We start from the raw sequence: 26,922 nt of genomic DNA, 5'->3' as shown, positions 1-26,922 counted from the left end.
ATCACCTATAGCAACACAGACTGTGCAGGCATTTTGCTTCACTTGCCCATGTTGATGTTGTTCTAGGGCCTTATAAATAATCATGCAGCTAAATAAGGCGCTTCCTCCAAACTTTGATCCCCTCTTGATGATTTGAAAATGAGACACAGATTGAAAACAAGGCATGAGCCTGATGGATAATTGTGCATTTCAGTATCCTGTCACAGTCATGCAATTCCCTTTCCTTATTTTCTTATTTAGAATATTTTGTTCCATGCCTTGCAATTCCCCTGTTGTTTTTTTGTGTTTGTATATGTGTTGAATTTTGAATTTTTGTCTGTTGTTCTTGTCTTGAAAATTGAAAATGCTTATTCACACAGCATGTAATCCGTAGTTCTAGGCAAACGTTTAGATAATGTAGTATATATTAGACTTAGGAGCTCCTTAATGGGAATTAGTTCAGTTTAACATTTTATTTTCTTTGTTCAGCTGACTAGATGATATTGTGTCTCCACACCAACCACACCTGTGGGCTTTCAAGGGCATTTCAAATGTTTTTGTTTTTTTTTTTCGCCCTGGGGATCAGTGCTTTCATCACTCACTTGGCAAAATGACAGGGTTCCAACTTCTATCACAGAGCAGCAACCTCTCCATAACATTCACTCAGGGTCAAAGCATGTTTGTGTCTCCAGCATGTCATTATCGTCAGGCTGGAGGTCTACCGTTGCCTCACATGTCGCCAGGTGGCTTTTCGGAGATGCCTCCTACTTGCTACTGAAGGGTTTGACAACTCAAGTCCTTCATGGACTTGGCTACTGACTCTAACTGTAAGATTTGTGCTCTCAGTACATCTCTTCGTGCTGAGGAAGTGGAGGCTGAAAAAAAAGAATCATAATTCAGCAGCCTTGGGCGAGGTGTGTGCCAAGCCTTAGTGCAGTGTGGGCTCTTTAAAGTTACATTGAAATGAAAAAAAAAGGCTTTTCACCTTTCACCTAACATGCAGTGTACTTATTAAACAGTAACTGCCACAAACATTACATACATCATATTTTCTTATTTTCTATTTCGAAATATTTTTTACTTCTTACTTTTTAGTTTAAATTCTTTAGTAGGCATACTATACAAAATTTCAACTAACAGATTTAATATATGTCATGCCCCACACACTTTGACCCTACTGCAGTCTAAAAACATCCATCCTCTCGCCCATCGGCACTACTCAGACACCATCGCCAAGGAAATAATGTATGAAATATTATGTGTAAATAGGTTTAACACTATTTTATTTTTCAAAGCCAATGAAATGGGCACTTTTCTCAAGCAATTTTGTAAACAGTATATTTGCAATGTCAGTGGCAGATGGGTTATATGCAACAACAGTAAAAACCTGTTACCCATACTGTAAACCCAGTAAGCACTGATTTGGTGGTTTGCATGTTAAAAGATATCAGGGTTAAATTTGATTGAAAGCAGAATTAGTTTATGCAATTATTTTATCAATATTTGATACAGGACAAAGATATAAATATATTTTGTTTTAGCCACTGATGTGAAGACTTGCAAAAATACCAGCAAAAAATCAGCAAAAAAAAAACAAAAAACGTGCTTACTGGCAAAAATAATCAGTAAACATTAAGGTAAGCTGCCTCACCAGCTTTTAGGGACAGGGAGAGGACACTAATGCCTTTTATAAACCTCTGCCAAGGATTACTTATGCATACTGATATTTAAAACTCAAACAATAACATTGAATGCAACTGGGCTGAGTAATTAGACGAGCACATCCCAGATCACTGCTCAGCAACAGGATGGAAAGAAATGAGGTTGCACATGTTTTTGATTGCCTTTGAGATGCCAGAATCTGGATTTGATGTATATTTTCATTCACTCTGTAAGTGTGTGATTCATTTGGCTGTGTTTAACATCAACTTTAAGATTGAAAAAGCAATCAAGAAGTGGAAATGCTTATGAAAAGTGCTCACTTTATTGACTTCTTTTAAAATAACACATCAGTATTAAACATTACTGAATATTCAATATATTTATTTGATTGATGTTGGCGTCAGAATATAAGCAGTTGAAAGCTGAGGTAAAACAGTATTTTCTACTAGTATTTACCAACTAAAACAATAGTGAATTGTATTTTTCATATGTCAAGTCACATGATTCCCACATATTCCCGCAGGCGACGCATCTGAGCCTCGTATCTCCTGTGCCTTGTTGCATTAGGCCACAACAAAGCAGGGGAAGAGGCCGATAGCGCTCAGGCCATCTGCTCACACTGACCGCTGATCTCTGTGGAGACGGAGCTGCATTCAGGAATATGTAGCAACCTCAGAGCCTCTGTGACACTTCCCAGGCTAATTGATTTCCACCTTGCTGTGTCTGAGGGTGACTCGAGAGTGATAGAGGCATCTGAATTTTGCATCTCATCTCAGCAGCTGTTTTGAGCTGCCTTTTTTTTCTTTGGATTTTCTGATTTCTGATGATTACCAGACTCATCAGCCTGCTCCTTAGTTATGCATCAGTACAAAGGAGCAACGTGCAGCAGCGTTGTCAGTTCCCTTCACCTGTGCCCGAGCTTTGACACTTTATATGCATTTGTCTGCAAAAGCGCATAGATGGAGGCAACGTTTATGCGTAGTCAGTAGGTCGTCATTGATTGCATTTCTCCTGTGGTGTTGCATTTCGTGATTTGTGATGCTGCCTCTGTTATTTAAGACTTCTTGCAGTAATTTTTAATCCCACAAAGGAGCTTTCTGTCCCCTGTGTAGTTGAGGCTCTGCGTGGATTTCACTGTCATGATTTTTTCTTTTTGGTCGTTAGTTATACTCTCTGATGATTTTTGCCTTTATTGTAGTGCCTCTGTCAAAAAGAAGGCGGTGTAGGGGTTTTGCTGCTATGGCAACAAGTTTTATATAAATTATAATTCAGGGTAATGGCATGTACTGTAAGAAGTGGGCCGAGGATTTTTCATAAAGGAATAAGCCTGATTTTTGCAGCCTGTCCACAGTGAGTCAGGGCTGAAGTTTCTGGTTGTTGTCGGAGCAGTGGGAAACAGAGAGGGCAGCATGTCATTTTGCATCGTCAGGAGAATGCTTTATAACAAATGTATTACCTAGCCTAGGGTGTGTGTGTTTGTGTGTGTGTGTGTGTGTGTGTGTGTGTGTGTGTGTGTGTGTGTGTGTGTGTGTGTGTGTGTGCGTGCGTGTGTCTGTGTGTGTTTCATAAGCAATGCCTGACTGACTTTAGTGTTGAAGTGAGTCAGAAATAGACCTCTGAGCCCTCCATGTATTTCTGGACGAAGGGATTGAAAGCGACAGAGATAGTGAAATACTGTAGTGTGTGCGTTAATGTGTGTTTGTGCCCTGTTTGCAAGCCATATTCTATAGTGCTGCAGCACTGTGGCATCATCATGTACATAAACATTTGAAGACAGTGGCATTCAAATGTTGAAGAATAAATCTGAAAAACTATTTTTTAACCGTGACCTCGAAAACTCTCTGCTGATATCTTGCTGCCGGCTGCTCGACATTTCTGAAGCTTTGCCAAATCTAGGTTCTGTCAGTTCCTTATGATACAGTAACACTGACACTGCAGAATCAGCTATACCAATATGTGGGTGTATAGATATAGATACAGTACATCACAATGATACTGGCTTTTTTTTAAGTGAAAATTACAGATATGATTTTGTGAAAACAGTCTTCAATTTCAGTTTCATCATGACAGTGTAGACTCCACTACATGGTTTGTATTGCAAGCCACAACAGATAGACTCAAAACATAGTCCAGACTGCAACAATGAGAGGATTTGGTGCCATTCTCTGATTGTGTATTAAGTGATGTTCTGACTTAAACATCAGTCGTCATTAGTCCCTTTGTCCATGGAGTCATTCATTATTCCTGTTTTGCTTCGTGCATCCGTCTTCCCAAAACTGTTACGTGTAGCTCCTCTCTGCTTCTCACCAAAGACTAAAGAAAATATGAGAATTGAATCGAAATAAGATTTTGCAGTTTTCTAATTTTACAATATCCCCAAATATTTCCCAGTATTCACTCTGTGGCCAAGTGTCAGTCCAGGACAGCTGGAGAGAAATGATCCTTTATGTATGAAGTATGTGAAAATACTGACAGATAATAGTCTACTATATTCATATATGGGATAATGCAGAAGAGTGTGTCCGTACCAATCTCTTGCCTTAAGTGACTGTACTGGCTGAGAATACTGCTGAAAAAACACTTGCACACAGATCACGAATCACTTGGCAGCATCATGAAAGCCAAGATGCGTGTGTGTGTGTGTGTGTGTGTGTGTGTGTGTGTGTGTGTGTGTGCGTGCGTGCGTGCGTGCGTGCGTGCGTGCGTGCGTGCGTGCGTGCGTGTGTGCGTGCGCGCGCGTGCATGTGTGTATGTTGATGCCATAATCCAGGGGTGGTGGTGCAGTGATCTGTGTAGCCTGGGCAGGATAAGAGAGCAGATGGTCAGAGCAACACGACTCCAGACTTGGGGATTGAGGATAGGGCTGATAGGGATTTTAAAGTCCGATACTGCTCATTCAAACCCAAAGCTGCAGTTTGTGTTGCAGTTGCATTTCGTGCCAACATTTAAGATGTTGCATTTGGGGAATTTAATCATTTAAAATGCGTATAATTTCAGATTAAAATGCATACATTCCCGGCCATGACTATCAAAAAAATGTTAAGAGTATCAAAAAATCTGTTATTTTTGGCAGAGTGAAAATACCCCCAATACAGCAACTTTTCCTCCTGCTACTGTTGTTACAATATTGTTAGTCTAAATATTGGCAACAAAGGTTATTAAATCTTGACGATATCTTCCTAATTGAATGAAAAGCTGCTCCCAAGACACAGATTAGAGGAAACTATGAACTAGCTATTGAGATATTTCTTCTTGTATGAAGAAAAATGACTGACTTTCATAGAATTTGCACCATCACATACAGTAGGGTCCAAAAGTGTGAGACCACATTCTCTTTCACATGAATGAGAAAGTGTCGTCAGACTGTTGGACCCCACTGTGTTTCACTGGGATTGTTTCATGTGTGGAAATGATGCAGGGCAGAGACAACAAAACAAGCTGACTGACATGTTATTATAAGCTGTTGTTTATCACAGAAAACAGGAAGTGTGAGGACAAGTGATGTCACCGCTTCGGTCCCGAGAGTCTTTTCTTGGAGGTAACAAACTGGAAAGATTGCCCTTCACAGCCTGTTAAAGAAACCCGCCCTGAATTTAGGGTTCGTAATCTCTAAATATAATTTTAGGTGAATGAAAACACGCAGGAGATTGGTGTGTGTGTGCTTTTTGTATGTGTGTGTGTCTGCGTGTGTGTGCAGGGCGGCCCGCTGCTGCTGTGAGGAGTACAACTTATTAACCTCTGCAGGATGCTCCTTCACTGATTGTCACAATTCTCTGTCAGATTTCATTAAGATACGCCCACATACTCACACACACACACACACACACACACACACACACACACACACACACACACACACACACACTCTCACATTCACACTTACACTGAAACACACATACAAAGAGACAGGAAGAGCGAGTGAGAGAGAGGGGGGGGGGGGCATATTGGCCTCAAGCACTATACCACTACAAATAAAGCACGGCCGATGTGCCTGTTGACACACTCACACACACATGCTTGAGCGCACACTTGCATACACAGTGGCTCATAGATTTCCAAGGTGTGTATGGAGGATGTTTTGATGAGTCATTCTTAATGTTTGACCTTGAATGTTTCCTCTGCCTTTGGGCAGCCGGGAGCCACATTTTCTACTACTTCTCTCCGTCTTGTTTTCATTGGCTGTTGCTGCAATCAATCACGTCGCAGCAACAGGCACGATGTAAAGCAACGCCAGTGCACGATTGGCTGCAATATACGGCTGATATATGAGACAAATATTCAGTTGTTTTTCTGTGGAAGGTCTCACAGGAGCTGTTTTTCTGTAAACACAGCCAGTGTGTGTTTATTATAAGTGTTTATGAGATGTTTGACCTGGGAGCTCATTCCAGCACGGTGCGGTGGTCTGACTGGAGTCAACAGACTGTAAAAGCTGCAATGAAACCTGCCTCACTGATTCACTGAATGACTAATGTTAATGTGGGCTTTTTGGATTTTTTAGGATTTGAAATTACATTTATTGTATCACAATATATTGAATACTACTGGCTTTAATCCAAACCAGTAAATACTGGCTTTCCAGCACTCCCATCAAATCCATTACACTGCAAAATGGTATTGCTGGTTTGTAATTCAACAACCTTGTCCCTTTATGTGCTTCTTTGAGCTTATTCTATTAACTCAGCTCAATCAAAAATATTAGTGCTGGCATGTTCAGAGATCCCTGAAAAGCCCCTCTGGTCATTAGAAAGAGAAGTGAGAGAACAGGTTTATGTTTGAGAAAAGAGAGAGAGAGAGGAAGAAGCTGATCTTGTCATTAGTTTTCCCTTCAGAAGGAACCCTCAGGTGTTTTACACCTGTCTGCTCCTGTCTCTTCTTTCTCCATTCTTTGTTATTACGCTCCTCTCTGTGTTCATGGTTGTCCAGCAGAGGAGGAGGAATCTGTCTTAGCTCGGTGAGGTTTTAGCTTTAGCTTCAAAGCTGAAGCAAAGATGCATCAAAAAACAAGAACAGGTCAGAATGAAATTTCCGTCAGGACTGCGATCCAGTAAAGGGCCAGCCCAGCAGTACGTAGCCCATCACTGCTTCACCACAAAGTGCCTGAAACAAGCCTCAGTCTGCAGGGGATCGTTCAACAGTGAGGGCTATCAGGTGATGTAATGGTCTTTCTGATGGCCATATTGAAAGGAAGCAGCTTGTGGGCAATAGCAGCTGTGCAGAGCTGATAGTGTTTGTCGATAGTGTACAGCACAACCACATCACTGGAATAGAAACAGTAGATTGTCGACACATTTCTGCATTCTGCACATCTGCTGTTGACCAAGAAATGATAATGTCATTATTAAGCAATGTGATTGATTTTGATTCAAAGCAAATGTTAGCCCTCTTTACTGAGGGTAACTTTACTGATCTAATCTAGAGTCATTTTCAACTCTTGTTTTATAACCTTGTGATCCATTTTTGGCTGGACCACAGTGGTGGGGACAGCCCTTTAAACACGCATGCTGCTGACTGAGTGATGAACTTACACTATTAGTCAGCTCAATAGTGCACGACTGAATGATAAGGTTATGCCATTGGTCAGCTGGCCGAGTGTTGAAGTTTCCTCATTGGTCATTGCTCTTTCAGAATAATTTAGCATGAACAAGCAGTGTTGCCAACTGTCTCTAGATTTACTGACTTCTCAGACCCCTTCAGTGACTTTTCACTGAGTAGGTTCACCTCCCTGTGGTGACTGCTCAGCAGCTGACGTGAATGAGTGAATAATGTTCTCTTTTAAAAGTAAATATTGCCAAAATTACCGCAAAGCTGTTGTCTTCAACTTTTGTGTTTGGTGATTTTGTCAGATGCTGTCATGGTGATAAAATCAGTGTTTTAGCAGCAGAGCAACAGCTTGGAAGCGTCTGCTGCTTAACATGTAGCATTTCAGCCACTATTTCATACTTGCTCCGTTGTCTGGCAACAAACAGAAAAAGATGTAAATGAGAACAGCTTGAACTTTTGCTGTATTAAAATACTGTATACATGAGCACAGAGAGTAGGAGAGAAGCAAACAGATGAAGGGCTGAAACTGGCTGACACTAGGCAGAATGCAAATAGCTGACGACACAATCCAGCCATATGCTAGGTTTTGACCAAGTCTTGTTCATAATTTACTCTCAACTTGCTGGCATGACGTGACACATGTATCTGCAAAACCTCCTTTAATTTACCACATTTCCAAACTCTCAGTCCTGCAGATTTCAAAACTGCTGCTTCTTTGCTGCTATTTGCTTACTTTGTCATACAACACACAGTGTAAGATACAGTCAAAGCTAAAAGCTACTACATTCTGAAATTAGTAAAACACAGAGAATAGGGAGGGAGACATAGGTAGGCACCTGTACACATAATAGCCTCAATGTAGAAAAAGCAGTTGCAGAAATTTACATGTGGGTGCGTTTGCTTGGCTGAAAAATCCAAATACAATCCATCATTAATGACAAGTGTGGGCCAGGTTTCCCCTCTCCTCGCCCATTCCATTTTACATCAAACTATCTTCTGCTGTCCTCTGTTCCTGTTTATTTCAGCCAAGGAACCTGCCTGGATGTGCCTTAACTCCTTATGTAGTCTACAGATAAGTATATCAGAAGGTACAGTCTTAAAGTATGAGATGTTTTTGCATTGTAAGTACTGTAGTGTACACACAAATACTAACTATCAATATCTTAAATAAGTAAATATCGGAATCAGCCTTCAAAACCAATTTAACTGATAAAGTCTAGACCTCCCATCTTGACAGCAGCCCACACATTTAACTGGTGAAGGGAGCTTTTTGGCAGACATTGTCAGTAGCGAGTAAGCATCTGGATTTTAGAGGTTATAGTCTGCTTTGACTTTCTCTTCTTTTCTTGGCAGCAGTGTGAGTCTGCACGGCCACCAGGGACGTGTCTCTACTCACTGGGTTCTATTTCTCTTTCCTGATGGGAGAGACAGACAAAGACCTCACACTTTTAAGACTCAGAGGAACAGCTGTAGCTGCAGGCTGTGGCTTCCACATTAGGCCTCTGCTGATAAATGTGAAACGTTGTCATTCATCAGCAGGGTTTGCTGAATATATTCACTACTTCCAACAATATTTAATATTTGGCCTCTCAAACCTATTAAACTCTGATATACTGTAATTAGTTCATGGTCAGTAGATTGTAAAAAACAATTTGAAATATTGGACAGACAGTGTAGCTCTTTTTGAGATAAAATAAAGTCAGCTAGCTAGCACACTCATTGCTTTGCTGAATTGCAGTACGGTCCAAAAATGAATAAAGCGAGTGTAGTTGTAATTTGTTGTTTAAGGAAGTTTTGATAAATGAAAAAATATGGCTCATTGCGCATCAGTCTGCTGCTGCCACTTACATTAAATGGTGTCAAATTGCATGGACACATCAAATTCTCTGTTGAATTTTTAAATATCACAAGCACAGTCTCTGATTTAATTCATATGTGTTTTCATGACATCCACGTTGTGTATTTTCTTTCCATTCGGTTCATGGCTAGCTAACTATGCACCACAGGGCCGAAATTTAAGTCCATAACAGACCTGTGGAAAACATGTTTGAACCCATTGGTTCAGAAAAAGCAGACAAGCTGGAAGAGAAAACCAGAACTGGAATCAACCCAAGGATAATCCCAAATGTGAGTGACAGGAACAGACACAACTGAAGTGGGAAACCAGGACTGGCAGCAGCATGTTCCGCTATCATTTAGTAGCACGGCCAAAAAGATCAGCAGCCTCACAATCACTGAGCAGGGACAAAGTTTGTTGAGACATGTAGAGAAATGAATCGTCTGCATATTGTGACACTTTTTTGACAATAATTTAAAAAATCCTATGTGTTGATTTATAATCGTATCCATATCTAGCTATAATTCTGGTTGTATATTTACCAAATTGATTGATGATGAATTAATTAAACTAGCCTTTCTTTACCTCTTTCAGTTTTTACTCACCCTTTTTCTTTTGTTTATCTTTTTTAATTTTCCTGAAGACTGTGCCCATCTCATCTCTTTCTAAAATTGGCTGGCATGTTTACTCTTCTCTCCTTCACGCCCTCTCTCCATGCCTCTGTTTATCTGTCTGTCCTTCCCTCTAGCTAAAGGACATTCAAACAACAGCGGGGCTCGTTATGACTTCACCCAGCCCTCGGTCTGTCTTCCTGTTAAGATAAGATGAAACTGATCCCTAAGGGAATATTTGAGCCATTATAAGAGCAAACAGTGAGAACTCAAAAGAAATGATAGAACAATAACTTGACACTTATATAATATTTTGTAAATGAAGTTTAGTGTAAATTGAATATATTCTGTGTGGCTTAATGTTTAGACTTTGGAAGTGAGCAAGACAGTGACAAATGAAAAAATGGGAATAAAAGAGTCATACCCTCTACACTGTTGCCATGGAGACACAATAGTTTTTGAAACGCATTAGTCAAGCCATGTATCTGTGGAGGCAAGCACTTTGTGGAAAGGGTATTTTAAGAAAACCTTTCCATTTCCACCATCCATGTCAATTTAATACAATCAACATTTCAGGGCTTTTCTTTTACTTTTAAATCACAGAATATATGAGAGATCCCTGACCCCAAATTGACTCCATCACAGGGATGATAGAAAAGCAGGAAACTGTGATAAGAACTCCAATCTGTGAGAAAATAAGATGAAACAAATCTTCAAAAGGGTTTGTTATAACTCAGTGGGGTATTGCAGGCATTTACCCCAAATATCTATTTATCCACACAGCCCTCTGACCTGTATTTACCCTGAGTGGTTGACTGCTTGACAACCCCATGACTCAGCATTCCTCCTTTTAAACCAATCAGTTCTCTGAGTGGTGGTTTATGTCCAATCAATAAGGCTCATTCTCCACAAATGCCGACCTTGCCTTTTGTGCCTAATTCATTTTTGTTCCTTGTCATTTGTTTTTTTCCCCCACTTTATAGTGGAGATTGCGGTTTTAGAAACAGTCCAGTCTGGCTAGGTGTAGTGTAAGATATTAATCATAAATGCAAGTCATCAATTTTAACAGTTGTGAGGCCAACACAGCTACTGGGGTGGTTCACAAAAGCAATATACTTGCCCAGTACTTGGTCTTTAAAAAAAAAAAGGTAGATTAAACTTTGAAGTTTAGCCCATTTAAATATAATCGAGCAGCTCCAGGCAAGAATCTCTCTGTCTAATCAGCCTGATCAAAAAGTAGGCCTGTAACAGAGGAAAGCAACTGCAGCTTCAGTTACCAGGGAGCTGTAGATTCAAACTGTTTTTTATCCAAATTAAATTCTGTTGTAGATATGGGCACCTCCATGCCCAGAGCACCTGACAAACCAAAACTTGAATCTCACATGGGAGACCATTCAGCTGCTTCACTGCTCTCAAAGCACAAACATACAGGTTTACACCCCAATCAGTGATGCAGCAGCTGCCATCCATTGATTATCCCGATGTCCATGGATGGCAGAAGTACAGCAAAGTTTTGGACATTTAAAGCAAATTTTCACTGCGTTTACACAGAGACATAGATTACTTAACATTTTATAACATTGCAGGGAAACTTTAGTGAAGGTTAAAAGGCTGCCCATACTAGCTTACTTAATACAAGTGCATTCAGTATGTTGCATTCTTTGGAACAGTTGAGGTTTTCTCAAGTTTTCCTTTTATCTGTGCATTGCTCTACCTAGATTGTTTCTTTATGAGATCGGGCATGCTCAGGGTCACATGGCCTTAAGCGCTTTGTGCTGCATCGTGTGTATGAAAGGTGCTATATAAATGAAGTTTATTATTATGGTTAACTCCTCTATTTATCTGACACCTCCATTTGTCCCAACTTTAAAGGAATTCATGGCCGGTACAAATAAATTCTGTAGCTTCTATAATGCTACTAATAACTTGTGAAATCTTGCTCAGTTTGAAAGATAGCATATCAGAAATAGAAGAGGAAATGAAAGGGGGGAAGTGTTCTGTCTGTAATCAGAAACTGATCCTGTGAAATGAAAGATAAATATCTTCACGCAGCCCTGAAATTCACAAGTGATGAATGTTCAATAATGTTAAATCCAAAGGCAAACTATCTGCACCACACAGCTCCAGCTAAGTATAACTTTTTAATTTCTCTTCCATGCTGGAATTGTTGCTGGGAGTGGTTATTATACAGTACGCTCATGGCAGCTGCAAAGTGAAAATTGAATTTAACAACGTCTATGCGTCTTGTTCTTTGCGAAGGTTAGTTAATCAGTGCAAACTTAGAATGCATTGAATAGATATGTTGATCTCAAAAGGAATTACACCTATCTGGTTTTCCTGTGGTGCCAAAGCTGGACAGACAAGACAGGTATAATTAAAACAGGAATGTATGATATAGTTGCTTGGCTTTTGATCTTCACCCAGCACAGACCGCATGTTTTCACTCAGTGGCTTTCAGGGGAAAACTGTATGTTGTGATACTTTTACCATCAGAAGTAGTCTTTTTTTTTTTTTTTTTTTTTTTTTTTTAGAACCTGAATATTTAGTTTTAATTCATTTGTGTGTCCTTAATGGACTGAAAAACAGGAAATTAAAGATAGCCAGTCATACCTTTAGATCATTTTTCAAGCAAAATGCCAAACATGACATAGTTCTAGCCTCTCAATGGTGAGGATTTGGTTCTTCTCTTTGTCTTATGTGTTAATGAATTAAACATCTTGGGGTTTCAAACTCTTATGGGAAAAAAAAAACAAGGAAATTGAAGATGTTACCACGGGATTTATGAAATTCTAAAAGGCACTTTTCACCATTTTCTGATACTTTATAAACAGAACTGTTAATTAGTAATCAAGAGAATAACTTGCAGACTAATACATAATGTAAATGACCTTTAGTTGCACCTCTTGATTCCAAACCCCCAAGGAAACATGGTTATAGCACAGTGGCCAATCAGAAGTGCTGGTCACGTGAAACCACAGACATGTCTGTGAATCCAGGTCATGGTTATCCAAGAAAGGTTGAATCAAAGGCAGCTGGACTTGGTTGTAGATACTTGAAGATCTTTCACCTCTCATCCAGGAGGCTTCATCGGTTCTGACTGACAAGTGAGGAGTCTTGGATGAGAGGTGAAATGTCTTCAAGTATCTACAACCAAGTCCAGTTGCCCTTGATTTAACTTTTCTTGAACCCGTAGACATCTTAAAAAAGACAAAAAACTTGTCACACTCCACAGTAGAGTTTCAAAACACATCACAGAATTGGAGGAATGTTTTTTTTTTTTTTTTTTATACGTTTCATTTTTTCATTTTTTATGAAATTTTTCATAAAATGTCTGAATCCAACATTGATTTGCTCAAATTCAGATCTGGCCTACCAGTGTGAGCACAGACTGTGTGAGCCCTCTTGGTGTTAGCACTGCAAGCTTTCCAGTCAACACAGTATGTGGACAGTCAGCTGTGGATTTCCAGCTTATTACCACTTGGGCAGAATGTTCGACTGGCTCGCGCTTACAGCGCCGTGCTGCTTTCCTCCAGCTCTCCCCTGCTTTTTTATCTGTGTTCTTGTTTATATGACAGCTCTGCAGGTGAGCCATGACATCCTGACCTTGTCTTTGCAATCACCCTATTAAAAAGACACACACAGTATCTCAGCTTTCATGCTGCTGCCAAGCGATGAGTGTGTTTTTTTTTTTTCCCTGACTTGATGGAGTGATTACGTGCACACGTCTGGAGTGGACCAGTTTTCTCTCAGGGTTGACATCCTGCACTATTTAACAAGGGTTCACTCATTCCCATCGCGCCTAAAATACCACAAACCATGAGATAACACACACACACACACACACACACAAGAAACAGAGAGGCTGCGGGCTACAAGTGCTATAGACACTGATGCCACTGCTAATGGAATTCAGTGTGCTGTGACTGAGGGTGAGCAAAACAGAGGGAGAGAGAGCAAGCTGTGCAGCTCCCGGAGGGATCCAGTGCTGTGCTATTCTAGATGCTGTCTCCATAATGATCATCCATTCATACATCACATCTTGTGCAAGGCAGGCTCGTAACAGTCTTTCCCGTGATGATCGCTGAAACCAGAACCTCCGTCAGACTGCAGCTAGAGTCACGTCAGAATAACGGTGCCTGAGCTGTAATTTATAGTTAAGGTATTTAAACTGAAGACGTATCAGACAGTAGACCCTATAGCTGTAGACAATGACCTCTAGCCCTGTGGCTGTGATCTACAGCATGACTCAACAGAAACTGATCACACCTTAAATGATTTCCACGCTCCAGCAGCTGACCTGGTGCCAGTAAAGGGCAAGCAGAAGGCTGTAAGATAGACACAGTATGTGACTAATCAGCCAGAGCACCACTTCATTCATTTTGTTTATCTCTATGGTAGTGGTGACCTCTATACTCTGCACTAGAGTCCATCGGCAGTTGTTTTTAGCAGGGCGATTTGTGCCTTTTTTAAAATATTTTTTGTGCCTTGATTTGACAGGACAGAAGGGAGTGACAGGAAAGGGACAGAGAGAAGGGGAATGACATGCAGGAAGGAGTCGGGCTGGTTGGGAGTTAAATCGGAGACTCGCCTCCTAAGAGTAACTGTGCTCATGTGGTACGCACCCTAACCATTCGGCTATCAGGTCGCCGCATTTGTGCCATTTTGTTTCGCTCATTTAATGGCCTGCCTCTGAGAGTACAACCTGCAACCTGTGTGCTAATAGGAACTGGCAGTTGGAGTTGGGTACATTCTTGTTGCACTGATTTCTGTCTTTCACAAAACGTCGGTTCACACATCATATTTGAGACCAAAAACTGTTTGCACCCTGATCATTTATTGTCATATGTGAACCCCACCTGTTTGTTCACTCGGAAGGTGCAAGCAGAGGCGTCCTTCATGGACAGCTGTTCAGCCCGTCAAAGATTTCACAGTGATTTATTTTGTTTAGTTTAAGAAGAGCAGCCTATAGATTGTAATGTTTCAGAAAAATTTGATTTTCACATGAAATAATGGAGGATAAGGTGAAGGCAAATTTATTCAAACAGAATACACACACCTGCGTGAATATATTGCCATTCGCTGGTCTGTTGGTAGCCAGCTGGAAAATTTAACATATGAACCAACCCCAAGTTACTTCCATCTGACACAATGAGTGCCAACATAACACATGATCAAGTCAAAAAAGCTCTAAAACAAATGAATGTAGAATATTTTATCTTGTTTTTATTAAGACTGAGTAAAACAGTTCAATAATGTTAGCTTGGTTATTGTATTGTGGTCATAGCTTTGGGCGGAACTGATAAAATCATCTATCACAGAAAACAAAATTTTATGTCACGATGTTGATGCATGTTGTGATATATTGGAAATTGATTTAGAATTAGTAGTAAGTGGATAAATAACCACCAGCTAGTGCAGCAAAATACATTCCAGATACTTCATTATAGTTTTACAGTAATTCAGTTTGTGAACATGGTTGTTCTGCATTTAACAGATAAAATCCTGTGATGGTCACTAGTAAGTTACCAAGCAAATGAATCACTTAATTTAAATCCTTAAAGCAATTCAGCCCCAAATCTGTATTCCAAACAGGAATGAACCAATACATCCTGAACTCTCCACATATACAGTTGTTGCATCCAGATGTTTTTTTGAGACTATCATAGGATACAAACACGCAAAGAAAAGAGGCATTAGCATAACAACAGAGGAGAGCAATATTGTTTTGTGTGTTTATGATAATTAGTATATTCTGCTTTACAAAGCATTGATTAGCAGCATAGAGAATATGATTATTCAAATCTGACTTATAATAAAAAGATGGTATTGGACTTGCATACATTATGTACTATGTGTACCTGTCTAAATCTGCGAGGTAAGGTTAGAGGAATACTGTCTCACAGTGAAGAGTTAAATGCTGAACCACAGTCATTCTGCTGGGACAGCACACCCTGCAGACAACTGTTAGGACGAGAAGACATTACGAATACAGAGAGAGAAAGATTAAGACAGGAATCAGACAAGAGACACTGAGGCATGAGTAAGACGCACAATTCAGACATTTGTGTGCGTGTGTGTTTGTGTGTGTCCAGTTTCAGGGGACAGTCATCCTCTATTTCACAGGAGGCTGACCGGCAAGCAGGTGATGGAGTGCGCCTCATCATTCAACAGCTGCGGACACATATCCACACACAAATACCTAAAACCAGGCATCTGAGGCTGAGGTCAGATTAGATCAAGCTGTGGTTGCCGCAGCCAAGCATTGTTTATCTGTCGCTGTGTGTGTCTGTGCTGCGTGTGTACGGGGTTGGATATATTTGAAACTGCTGTGTTGTGTTTAGCCTCTGGGCAGGGTCGGTGTCAGTCAGGGTTAGCCCATGCAGTGAGGGAGACAGCTGGAGAGAGATGGTCGACTGGACAAACCGGCCACCACCTGGACACGCACACACACACACACACACACATATATAAACAGGAGCACACACAAAAAAAGAAAAATAGAAAAACAAGAACAAAGAGTCATTCACAGTGAGTGTCACTGGATGCTTTGCCAGCAACAGACAGTGCTATTATTCATCTGAAATTTAAATATTCCATTGTGGGGGGGGGGGAGACCTGGAGAGTGTGAGGATCGAGCTCAGAATGAAATTAGATCATCGTGTTTTGGTAAACTACCGTGGGTTGAGAAATTGGCATTGAAAACACAGGCCAGTATCCCTGGAAATTACATTCATAATGGACTGCTCTTCACATTTTATGTCTAATATTGATGTTCAGTGAGGTAGAAGTAGCAAAACAAGGTCCAACCTCCAGGTGGAAGATAACAGTTTGCGTGTCATTACAGACCTTTTAACGTTCACCTATTTTAACCAAAACCATGATCTTTCCATAACGAGAAATACTTATTAAAATATGGACAGTAAACATTAAAAAACATTACATTTTGGAATTGTCCAGTATCAACATCCTTGAGTCTGAACAGCTGACTCCAAAATCAAATATTTTCTCTTGATGTCCTAAAACCTTTTAGATGACTGAAATCTCTCATGCTATCAAACCGAATAGCCATTCTGAATCTTTGACATGCTAATTAGCTAGCATGTTAGCATTTCTGGTTCCCTCATCCCAAAGTCTATGGCTTTTTTGAATGTGATTTTGGTTAGATAGCTGAAGTAAGCTCTGTGATTAACACGAGCACAAGACATGTTTTATTCCACAACAGAAAATATGACAGTAAATGCCAGTCATGATTTCTTTAAGCTTTTACTCCTAAAAAAGTCCGGTTGCTAACAAGTGGCTAAATAAGATGTCAAACGTCATCACACCCAACACAAAAACCAATATACTCACCAGTCCACCTTTACAGCCTCATTCTGTTTATACTCACACTTTTGCAAACCATAACTAACTTTGAAAGAGGAAAGGCTCCTTTAGAAGAAGTAAGAGCTAAATCAAACCACAAGTTGGTAGTTTAGCAGCGGTGATGTTAAAGTCTTACAATGGTGGTGTAGTTTGTTTACAGCCTAACATCAGCTTTTTACTTCTAGTGATTGTGTTTAGTCAAAAAAATCAAAGGTAGTGTTCATTTGTGAAGATTATCCTGCTGAACAAAACATCTCAGTGTCATAAACTTTAGTTTGTCACAGAGCTTATTTTCTGCTGTAATCCAAAAGGCCATGTAAAAATCCCATTGGCTTTTTGTCAAGAACCAGGGTTACGCTAACGTCCAGGTTTGCTTACAAAAATACGTCATCCCTGTGGTTTGCAACAAACAAAACTTTACCATTGTAACCTCTGGCGGTGTCTTCCTGTGTAGCTTGTTTGGAGATCTCTGCCGTGACTTCTGCTGACTAAATGTAACGTAATGGACATAAAGAATCGATGAACAGTTTTTCAAAAGCTTCAGTGCTTTAACCACCTCCATTGTTGCAATAAGCAATTATTTCAGTATAGATTTACTCTACGTTCACAGAGTTTAATAGAAAATATGGAGAGATTAACAACACTACACAAGCCTAATCAAAGAGACCAGACTCAACTGAGGTCTATCTGCAGCAGAACCAAAATCCTTTAATTAATTAATATGACCAGGCAGTTTGTGTTTCTGTCAGACTTGGACCTCTGATGTAAATGCTTTTCCTGCTTTTGACAGGAAAATGGTCGAGGTTGCATCAGTCAAACCCTAACTCAAACAAATGACCATCCACCAGCAGACAAACACACAAAACTGTGAGACATTAGCCGTCAACAGAAGAGCAAGCTGAATGGGATCACATTATCACATCAGGCTGAGAGTGGATTAGAGAGCGAGAGATTGTAGCTTCGGGCCTGTGCTGCTGGTGACTCATCTGACCTGATTCTGAACAGCCGCAGCAACAGAGGCAGAAAAACCCCACGAAACACACATCTATCACCTACCTGTTAACATATGTGGGATGTTGTGCTTTCACACATGCTTTGTTGTTTACACGATCAGCGTTTTGGCTAATGCAGTGTTGTTAAATTTAGCACTGATTTTACCTGTCTATTAAATGTATGCAAAACTTCACTGAGGGCAGTAATTCACCAGTGGGGTACTGATGTGAGCTGCTGCTGTGGAGGGAGTTTGGAGTCCTGCTAGCTTTCCTTACTAGCTTAGCTTTAGTGGTTTCTTCTTCTGTATTCCTCAGTGAAATTTGAAGAGGTCATTTTAGCCAAGACAAAGCAACCATCACTGAGCATTTAACAACATACAATATGTCTTAGACACTAGAACATGAGAAAGCCTCAAGGCAGCGTCACTTTTTAATAAAAAAAGTTCTCTAACTCAGAGAATATGGTAAAAAAGCAGGCAGACTGATGAGGTCGTACAGTTGAAATTACTCCACTGGTTTCTAGTGACTGTGCTGCCTCTCTTTGGTGGCAGGCTAGCTGGTGAGTTCTCAGCTTTGTTGTTGTGGTAGAATAAGACAGCTGCTTTCTTTCAAAGTTGGCAAACGACCTTGTCTTTGTTGGTAATTTTGCCAACGTCTCAAAATACCTCTACACACTGCTTTGTTATCATCCACTTAGCACTGTGTTGCTCGCTAGTGTCCTCCTCACTTTTTATTCATTATCTGAGTTTACTGACTGAGTGTGAGTATAGACTTTAAGTTTAGAATTTAAATTTAGAATAAAAAAAAATGTAAATATACCAAGTTTAACGAACCAATATTAGAAGGTCACATGTTGAGATAGCAGCGGCAGCAAGTTGAAAAAAGGTAATCATATACTGGAGATGAATCTGGTGACAGATTTAAGTGTTGTGGCCACACTGACAGAGAAAGCAGAGCTGTTTTGGGCTAATCACAGATGGCAGTCACCCCCTCCCACAGAAGAGGGTGGTCTGTATGAATGTGAGCGTTACTCAGTCACACGGTTTTTAACAAAACCAGAAAAAGTAGAATTTTGGCTGATAACAGCCCAGCTCAGAAAAGATGTCTAGTTGTTGAAAAGTTTTGCAGATTGATTATTTTAATGGCACCTAATGTGATAGGTTCAATGACAAACGGCAAAATTATTTAAAAAGCGTAATCTTACACACGTATTAGTGATATACAGTACACGGGGTTATGACTGACTTGTCACCACAGTGATGGTGGCTCGTCTACTTCCACCTTCACCCTGGATCGATCTATATACTCGAACAGCGGCGGTGAGGAGAGATAGCAATGTGCATGTTTATTTAGCTGCTTCTGATTGCAGCGCCCGGCTGCCGTCATGTTTACATTGAAATGGTTGCTGAATGGATGCTGCAGCAGAAGCAACTGCTTACTGTCACTGACTCCTGCCTTTAGGGACAATTAGTGGGAATTAGCTGACAGCAAAACAGAGTTTTTCACCAAATTTCCAGTGGGATCGTCTCATTTCTCTACAGACATTAAGTCCCATCAAAACAACCAGAAAGATGCTTAGATCACTGAGAAGTTCTAAGCAGACCGGACTAATGTAAATGGTGGATGGGGAATGCATTTCAAAATATTATGGCAGCAGATGAGAACTAACCTTAAACTGGAGCTCACCTTGGCCGTACTGTTCTTTTTGTCACAGTCCCTCCTCAGCCATGCATGCGATTCTGCTTTGTATGTCTAAGCCCTATAACCCTGAGCTACTCACAAGCCATACAGCAAAACTGCAGTGCATATAAACACAAAGGCTGCTTTAGCTGAATGTTGAGAATCAGGGGTGTTTTGATGCGTTCATGTCCATTAACGGACCACAGAGGGGGTGGACCGTGGGCTGTGTATATGCACCTTATCTCACACTGACTGAGGTTAAACAGTGCATAAGCGAGGGGTCATAACTCTGATGATCAAACTGGGTGTATATATATCGATGCATGTGCAGACTTAGGGTGTGAGTTAGTACATCATGTTCTAGAAAATGGCAGGTTCTCACTAGAGCTTACATCATTACTGTTCTATAGACAGCAGATAATACAAATGAATATGAATGTGTTGTTTGTTCTCACCTTAAGCCTCACGTCCAGCCAAGACAGACAGAAGTTTTTTATACAATTATTTTTAATCAGCAGGAGACTTAATTGGTCATAATCACTCCCATTAGTTCTATCATCATCTGTCTCCAGCCAGTTGTGTTTCTGTGGCTGGTTAGATAGCCCCTCAACGCCAACCTGCCCGCCCCGCTTTCCAGAACTCAATCACTGCTTTTAGTGCGTGCGTCACCAGCTGAGGCAAAATTACAGGTTTTGAATTAGAAATGTTCTGCCACTTATCTCTCTGTGTCCTTTTTTTTTTTTTTCCTGTCATTTGTTCACTTGTGCCCCCCCTCTCCTCCCCCTCCTCACTCTCTCTCCATCACCTTTTTTCAACCTCCTCCCTTTTTATTGAGGCAGCTGTGCCTAGTTACCATGGCAACCTTTGCGATAAGCCTTGCCAATCAGACGAGTGTGTGTTTGTGCGTGTACGTGTGTGAAAGAGTTTTAGTGTTTAAACCCCCCCCCGCCCCCTCACCTGTCTATGCAGTGTGTAATTACAGTCTACCCACTCGCTTCTAAATATATTTCAACCTTCAGCAGGCACCTGTGGAAACTTCAGCGACAGTAGTGGTAGGATGCTGCAGACTTCACTCTCTTCCAGACTCCTGCCTAACTTTCTCCACACTTCATGACTAGTTGCTCAAGGGAATATACACTACTTGATTTCTAATGCCACAAAAAAACTAAAAAACACCCACAGCACCTCTCCAGCTGCCACAGCACACGAGCAGAGCTGACATGGAGCTGGAGGAAGTTGCAGCTCCAGCATCATTGGCTATAACTGTTAATGGTCAGTTTTTATTGATCGACAGGCTAATTGGATGTCAAGCCAAATTTAAATAGTAAAAATGAGCTGTTTGGAATAATTCCCACACTATAATGTCACTCAGGCCATTCTATAAATTGATGTCATTTCCATGTGCTATGGACGGTTGACTGTGGTTTACTCTTAGCTCTGTCTGCTCTCAGCTGAGTTAACGCACTGTTAGCTGATGTTAAAGACTGGTTTCACAGGCTGCTGCTGCTGCTGCTGCTGTGCCATTTAACTCCCAGTGTTGATGTGATTTACCTTTAAGTATAACTGACCTGCTTGGAGGGTGATATGAGCACTCAGCAGACTCACCAGTCTGTTTGGAGTCAAACAATGTAAGACGATGTTTCCTTTCTTAGTAAACCATCTTTGGCTGAGCACAAAGACGTCAGTTTGAGACGCACATTTACCCAAAAAACTGCAACTGCAACTAACAGTTTTGTATTTTGCCAAATAAAATCAAAAAATTCTTGGTGCAGTTTGTTAAACAGGGATCATTATGACAGCGGCGTGCTCTGGATTAAACCTCATTGATTGCTTGTTTTACTCTCAGAAAAGCATTTGACTGCTGTATGTAAGGAATTATTGACAAAGCACATCAATTTTACCTGTCAGGGATTTGATCAGTTCGATTCCGCTTATTGATCCAGCTCTTTTTAACCACACACTATGGACATGATCCTTTTTTACTCCATTTTTTTAATTGACTTTTAGATCAAGCATCAACAAATCTCTGCTGCTCTTTAACTACTAGTTGCAGCCTTATTCTAACATTGTCTATTGATGAAAGAATGGAATGGAAGAATGGAAGAATATTTTGAATATCTTTGCAGATCATTTATTATTAATCCAAGTATCCCTATTTAAATAAACACAATCTTCTGCTGAGGCTGCTTGTGCGGCTGCAGTGTTAACATTACATTACAGATGCAGTCCTACTAGCTGGAAGGGATTCAGCACTCGCCTGAAGCTATCAAAAACACTGCAGTTCTGGATTTTGATGGCATGCATTACCAACAAATGTACAAGCATATTTTTGATTCTGCCACTGTTGCTCATAATCAAAGTTCTGCAAACATTGCATCTTGCCCTGGCGGATAAGATGCGCCCACATGCATATTTTCCTTCCTGCCGTGGCTCGAGTCCCACGTGTAAACAAACTCAGAGTGTGCAGACCGGTGAGCAGATGAGATGTTGCCACACACTCACATATGGGCTTTTTCAGCAGAATCTGCTCTCTGGGGCAGTTGGTCAGCTCTGCCTGCTCTCATCCAGCAACAGACACAAACACACACACACACACACACACACACACACACACACTCTCCTGCTTCTTTTCCCTTTATGGCGACAGGTGAAGGGTTGGACATTGGTGACCACAGAGCATTCAGCGTCAACTCTGCCTCTATTTACACTTTAACACATTCTCTCAAACACACACACACACACACACACACATACAGAATTTTAGTGTTTCAGTAGTTAGAGATGTAAATATGTTGCACCAGGAACATAACTGATAGGAAGTCAACATCTGTAAAGATGTCATCGTATGAGTTACGGTGAAATCAAAAACAAGTGTACCTTCACTTTATAAGACAGTGATACAGAAGAGGTGGAAGTATCTCCAAAGTATTGATGCTGTCTGTACGAAGTCTTGTTTTTAGTATTAAAACTAGTCAGTAGGATCAGAAACAATGGATCCATTTCACGTTGGATCACATTCTCGGCACATGCAGCACGGTTTACTTCTCTGCAGCCATCACCTGGTTATTTTGTAGAATAATTACTTAAATAATTACCGGGCTTACGTTTTAAATAAATGTGATTAAGTCCTTAACAGAGAATAGTGAAAAGAAATGCCTCATGTTTGCCACATTATTCTGTGGCAATTAAAACATATTCAGAAGTAGCAACGATTTCAGCTCATTAATCATGACACATTTTTCTTCCCTACATGATTTATTTTTTTATTTATACTTTATCTAATCAGGAAGTCACAATGAGATTGAGATCTCATTCACAACTGAGACCTGAGTGCAGAGAATAAAATAAATAACAAAAAGAAATATTCATAGCAGAGATACAAAATGTCAGAGATTTAAATATACATTCATACAGACTACAGTGATCTAAATACACATTCAGATATGTTTTTATATAAACAGCGATCAGAGTGTGCATTTAAATGTATGATAATTAAAATATTAACTAAAATAAATGATATTACAGTGGCTGTTTGCTGATCTTTGGCCTGGTGCATGTTTTTTATCTCTTATTTGTCATATTTCAACCTTTATTCATTATTATTTTCAGCTGAATCGTGGCCAAAAATGCAGCACACAGAATCAAAATGCAATTGCAAGTTTTTTGTATAAATGCCAAGGGCCACACATTCACTAGCGTGATTGGATTGTGGTGTCTAAAAAGCGATGAAAGCTTCATAACTCACCAAGACAACTGGCTGCTTCAGATTTAATACATTCTGTATTGCTTTTCAGTCACAAAGACTCAAGGTTATGTGTTGTCCCGTCCAACACGTAATGATTTACACACAAAGCCTTCAATCAAGAGTTCTGTCTGTGAGTTCATTCCACTTTTAGACCAAACATTGTTCTCGAAATGCTACGACCGTTCCTGTCCAGCCCACCGATTGCCTCACAGGAGAAAGGCAGAAAAAAAAAGTCGGCGTGCTCTGCACAGTGGAACAAAGATAATGCCTCCTCATCAGTTTTATCTGGGCTTGGCTGTGGCACCTGTCATCTGTTTCCTGGAGCCATGGCGTTTTTATCTGGCTGCCTGTAGAGGAGGCGGGACAGACTCTGAGATTAGTTTCGAGCTGAATTGTTAGTCACAGTGGTCTGAGATGTAGCGGCGCCTGTGCTGCGTATCGACAGTAGTTATACTCTGATGACGTCCTTAAGGCTGTGATTACATGGCTGGATTGTTCTTTTCTCCTGCTTCAACACAAAGTGCAGGTTGGAGTATTGATAGAAACACTAAACAATACATAATTTTCAGATTCTCAGTCTCATGCAGCTTTAATTATGCACATAGTGTCTTTGCAGTACTGAGCGAAAGGACAGTTTTGCATCTAGTATTTGGCCTGTGCAGTTTTCAGCTGACGGCACAGCAAAGTAAAATCACTATTTTGTATTTTAACCAGAAGAAATAGCTTCACAGTGCAAGGCTGATAATATTCTATGTTTTCAGATTGTCAAGAAAACTGATGAAAACAAACCTAAGTATCGTCTGTGTAGCCAAAGCCTCATGACTTGTGTCTCTGTGTCGTTGTCCACAGCTGCTCAAAACACATCAGTGCGCCACAGCGTTGCACTGGCTGACATGTTTCCTCATTACAATAAACACAGGCGCTGTGGTTTATTTTGAGTCGACACCGTCTGGCTGTTGAAAGTACTCACCAAGGCACCAAATGTGATTAATCCACAGCTAAAAATAGTCCCCATCAGAACGCACTATTAACTCCCAGTTGAGTAAAGTTTGCTAAAAACTACCCAGCTCGTTTTATTTAGGACATTACTTTGCCTTAAAAAAAATAAAAATAAAACAATATTTATGACCCACTTCAGAAGTCAGAAAGTAATTGAGAGATGAGCTCTAGTAGAGATCAACTGAAAAATAATTAAAAAAAACAAAAAAAACCAACCCTGACAGAACATATTAAACTAAATCAGGACATTAAGTGTATATTCTGTTTTATTTATTTATTGTGTTTTGCTCCATCTGCTTCAAAGCCAGACAGCGTGTGAACGCATATACATATACAACTTTCTGTGTGTTTGTGTGTGTGTTGTGTTGCGTTGTCCTCAGTCTCAACTGATCAAATGTTCTCAGCCTTGTTGTACCTCTGAACTGAACTCGCAGGGCCACAATGAACCAGTCCACTGGCACACACACAAATACACACACACACATCTCGCTGTCAATACTGTAGATAAATAGATGAAGGCTGCAGCAGTGATCATTTGCCATTCTGTGCAGCTAATTAAACTGTGATTTTATACGCTACAGCGAGCTGTGTGGCCTGAGCGATCTGATCTGATTTCTTTGACTACTATAGAATAAGAGCACAAAGAGAAATAAGTTGCTTCAAGCTGTGTTTTGGATTCCTTCATTCAGGCAGGCTAATTAGATGTGCCTGAGGTTCAAGGAAGAGTGTTAGTGCAAAATCAGGTTAGACAGATGGAGGCATTGTTGATGTATTGGGCTGATAGCCTGTCAGTTTGGCCTGAATCAGTATTTAAAGCTGCAGTAATTGATTTCTTTGTGCATATGAGGGCAAAGGAACTCCAAAACAAGCTGGAAAATGCACATCCCTGACATTTCATTACCTTACTGTATAAAGTTCCTATGGCTAAGGTGGAAGCAAGTCCATTTTTGTATTCATCAGGCACAGTACAGCATTAGCACTCTCCTTGCCCTGCTTGGGTCTCCATATACAGTACTGACAGAAATGTCTGACTCTCTGACTGGTGGTTGTTCAACTTCCTTTAGCAGCTAGTTGCCAACTTTGTCTGTCTGCCTTTCTTTATTGGGCATGTAGTGAAGGATACCTCTATCAGAGGTGAAGTGAGATGAAAGTAGCTGCTAGAAACCTGCTTGATTCGAACAGAATATGTGGACCTTGAAAGACTGAAAACTTTGGAAAACAGTTTCACACAATCCATTTCTCACCTCTTGGTCTTTCTCCCCACATTTTTATTTTATAATCCATAGAAGACCTAGAACAACATATTGGTTTGGCCATATTTGTGAGTGATAAATGGTCTTTGTTTAAAATTGGATTTGGTTTAACCAGTGTTGTTCATTTTGGCCTATATATACAAATTTAAAGGTGTCCTAGTCAATATTTTTATATTAAAGGTCCCATATTGTATAAAGGTAGATGTCCATGTCTCTTTTGATTATAAAGCAGGTCTAGGTTCAATATTAATACTGTGAAAGTATCAAAGCCTCAGTCCACAGAGAAATGCACACAGCCTGTATTCAGAAACTGAGCCTTAAAACAAGCCGTCAGGACTTCTGGAACTTTGTGATATCACAGCTGTATAGTCTCTGCCCACAGCTATGCCCCCAGCATGGCCCACCTGGGCCCACCATCCCACCCCGCAGGATTTGGTTTATCTGAGTGAAATCTGCTGTATTTTTATTGGATCATTCAGAAAACAGTCAGCTCACCGAGCTGTTGTTACTAGAGCTTCAGAGAGAAGCCTGAGAGAGGAGGTTGTTTTTGGTACTTAACACCACAAATATATCTTCATATAGATATCAAAACTTCAAATAAAATACCTGGAAAAACTGTAAAATAGGGGACCTTTAACGAACTACTTCATGTGTAATATGAAAGGACAGCTCCACAGACCTAACTCTGCAGCCCCTCTCGGATTGTTCTTCAGCCCACAAGCTCTCCTTTTGACAGATTTTGGAAAATTCTAGTAAAAAAGTTATGATAAACCCACTGTTCACTACCTGGTCATCACCAAGCTGAAGACATACAATGTTAGCGACTAGCTGGTGAACATAGTGGAGTTATTTTTCACAGGAGACCAAAACAGAGCTACAAGAGAGTGAATACTGGACTTGCATTCATCAGGTGGTGTGAAACATGACTACAAACCAATGTCAGTATTGCTCTGTGTCTGTTTTCATATTCAAACAACTGTTTGTGTGCACCACCCATTTTATTTGCTTATGATATGTGAATCTTGCCCTGCTGCAGTGGCCAAGAAAAGAAGAAGTCATCACTTACTGCAGCTTTAAGTCAATGTCATTACTTTTTCTCATGATTTTAAAATCCACATTTGCAACAAAGCTTAGCTCATATGCATGAACTTTACCTGCAGCCCAGATAGAACAAAATGAACAGATTGATGAGACTATTTCTAATTCTTCCAATCCTCACTGAAGCAGCAGCACGGCCAACTGCAGCATGCTGGGAGGACTG

At 40.4% G+C, this 26,922-nt stretch overlaps 1 protein-coding gene across 4 annotated transcripts in view; it reads left to right on the top strand.

Moving 5' to 3' along the window:
• The window catches only part of fam184ab (family with sequence similarity 184 member Ab), a 128,554-nt gene that overhangs the window by 1,316 nt on the left and 100,316 nt on the right, over positions 1–26,922 (top strand). The gene's annotated exons all lie outside the window — the stretch shown is intronic.

The sequence above is a fragment of the Trachinotus anak genome, unplaced genomic scaffold (assembly GCF_046630095.1).
Source record: "Trachinotus anak isolate AG129_WGS33_773 ecotype Australia unplaced genomic scaffold, CSIRO_AGI_Tana_v1 ptg000031l, whole genome shotgun sequence".
Taxonomy (NCBI): Eukaryota; Metazoa; Chordata; class Actinopteri; order Carangiformes; family Carangidae; genus Trachinotus; species Trachinotus anak.
Note: the sequence above shows the minus strand (reverse complement) of the source record. Positions and strands in the feature narration are given on the sequence as shown.